This window comes from Schistocerca piceifrons, unplaced genomic scaffold (genome assembly GCF_021461385.2).
Source record: "Schistocerca piceifrons isolate TAMUIC-IGC-003096 unplaced genomic scaffold, iqSchPice1.1 HiC_scaffold_344, whole genome shotgun sequence".
Lineage (NCBI taxonomy): Eukaryota > Metazoa > Arthropoda > Insecta > Orthoptera > Acrididae > Schistocerca > Schistocerca piceifrons.
This window is the reverse complement of record NW_025728564.1, coordinates 60,001-62,500: the sequence shown is the minus strand read 5'-3', so window position 1 is coordinate 62,500 and position 2,500 is coordinate 60,001. Positions and strand designations below refer to the sequence as shown.

At 58.2% G+C, this 2,500-nt stretch overlaps 1 non-coding gene across 1 annotated transcript in view; it reads right to left on the bottom strand.

Annotated features, from left to right (window-relative positions):
- Positions 1–737, bottom strand: part of LOC124745954 — a 1,909-nt gene extending 1,172 nt beyond the window's left edge. Inside the window, exon 1 of the ribosomal RNA XR_007011241.1 lies at positions 1–737. This exon is cut by the window's left edge and continues 1,172 nt beyond it. This is a non-coding gene — a ribosomal RNA (small subunit ribosomal RNA).
- Between the last annotated feature and the right edge of the window lie 1,763 nt (positions 738–2,500).

Sequence of the window (2,500 nt, the reverse complement as noted above, 5' to 3'; positions counted from 1 at the left end):
CAGCTCGCCCCACCGGCAGGACGTCCCACGATACATGCCAGTTAAACACCGACGGGCGGTGAACCAACAGCGTGGGACACAAATCCAACTACGAGCTTTTTAACCGCAACAACTTTAATATACGCTATTGGAGCTGGAATTACCGCGGCTGCTGGCACCAGACTTGCCCTCCAATAGATACTCGTTAAAGGATTTAAAGTGTACTCATTCCGATTACGGGGCCTCGGATGAGTCCCGTATCGTTATTTTTCGTCACTACCTCCCCGTGCCGGGAGTGGGTAATTTGCGCGCCTGCTGCCTTCCTTGGATGTGGTAGCCGTTTCTCAGGCTCCCTCTCCGGAATCGAACCCTGATTCCCCGTTACCCGTTACAACCATGGTAGGCGCAGAACCTACCATCGACAGTTGATAAGGCAGACATTTGAAAGATGCGTCGCCGGTACGAGGACCGTGCGATCAGCCCAAAGTTATTCAGAGTCACCAAGGCAAACGGACCGGACGAGCCGACCGATTGGTTTTGATCTAATAAAAGCGTCCCTTCCATCTCTGGTCGGGACTCTGTTTGCATGTATTAGCTCTAGAATTACCACAGTTATCCAAGTAACGTGGGTACGATCTAAGGAACCATAACTGATTTAATGAGCCATTCGCGGTTTCACCTTAATGCGGCTTGTACTGAGACATGCATGGCTTAATCTTTGAGACAAGCATATGACTACTGGCAGGATCAACCAGGGAGCTGCGTCAACTAGAGCTGAGCAGCCGGCCGCCCGGGAGTGTGTCCCGGGGGCCCGCGCGAACACGCAAGCGTCCGCTCAATCATTCTGCAAACAGGAGGAGGCTGAGCTCCCCTGCACAATACACCTCGAAACCCTCTCAGGTCCCGGCGGCGCGCAGCGCCGTCCCAAGTACTTGGTCGGGTTCGAGAGAGGCGCAATCGCCCGGAGTTAGGCGAGTAGACGCTTTCGGTGCGACCACCCGTGCTCCCAACTGAGCTTGCCGCTGCCGACAGAGGCCCGGGAGCGTGCTGTCGTGGCATTGCCGGCGGGAGACAACACGCGCCACCTACGGTGACCGGCAGCTCCAACGCCAGCGCCACAGAAGGACAAAAGCCCCACTTGGGTGCCGAAGCGAACTCTCCCAGCACAGCGCACGCGCCAACACATCCGCACAGCTGCGATACAAACCACCAGCGAGAACCGCTGGGGCGACCGAGCAGCAGACGGCGTCGCGGCGCCGAGCGCCGGGCGGCGGCGCATCCTCAACGCACACAGTCCTCAATCGGACCAGCACACTGAAGATGTCCACCGCGCTTCGCACCGGGCCCGCGAGGACCTACTTTGGCCGCACGGCGCCGCGCGCAGGGTGCGCCGGCGCGCAGCTGCGACGCCTGCCGCGTCCGTCGGCCGGCGCGCCTGCCACTGGCCGCCCCCACCAGCCGGCTGTAGCGCGTGCGCCCACGCACCGCGCGGCCAGCACGCCGGGAGGCGCCCCCTCACCGGCCGGGGACGGTCCCACCCAGCCACCGCCGCGTATCGCTTCACACCCAGATGCCGTTCAGTTTCGTCGGCATGGTGGGTATCGCTGGAACAACCGGTTAGTACCTCAACCTATCGTCGCCATCACCGATTCACCCCTAGCGAGAACAACCGCACCACAACAGGTTACCATTTGTTCATTTGCGTAACTTCACCAGAAAACGCAGGCGTCCATCGCCATTTGCAACTTCAACGATTATTGCATGCCTGTGTCAGGTGTCACGCCACACTACGTCTGCCCACATACACGCAACAAAATGTGCACGCCTAGACAATACGTGGAAGGTGGCCCCCGTACGTATGCGATGTCCATTGCTCGAACGACTGTCAACCGGCCTCTGTAGCATGTCGCAGATATGGAACGCGGTGCACCATGCCATCACGGTGTGTGAGGAGAGACGACTAGGTCCGAATACATCAACAGACAGCTCATGCTGATCGCCATCCACGGCGTCCGTTCCTCCCACACGTCTCTATGGCGTACCACACTGCAATCCAGCTCTCATAGGGAGACGACACGTAGCTGCGTGCACAATATTTGCACTGTATGGTCCGCCGTTTTTGGGCGCAGTCGTTGTGCGGTCACACATGTGCCACGATGTATCATTCAGTACATAAGGACGAATGTGCAGTACAGATTGTGGTTCACGCGTACGACATCAGCGGACAGTTGACACAGGCCGCACCACAACGTAGCCTGAGTACGTCGCATGCGAAGGGCATTGAACATGCAAACTTCTCACCAACCAGCTTGCGAAGGCAGGGGGCAAGGTGGGGACGTGGGGAGGGGCGGCATGTACGTCCTGCTGCCATCCACATTACAGTGTACAGCAGGAGCATGTGGAAAGTGAGCAAGACTTGCAAGGTGTTTAACATGAAGCGATACACAGGGGTGCGGGCAGTGCGAGTAGCGAACTATATTGCGAGGGTTGCGGGTGGGCAACACTACAGTAATTGAACGAG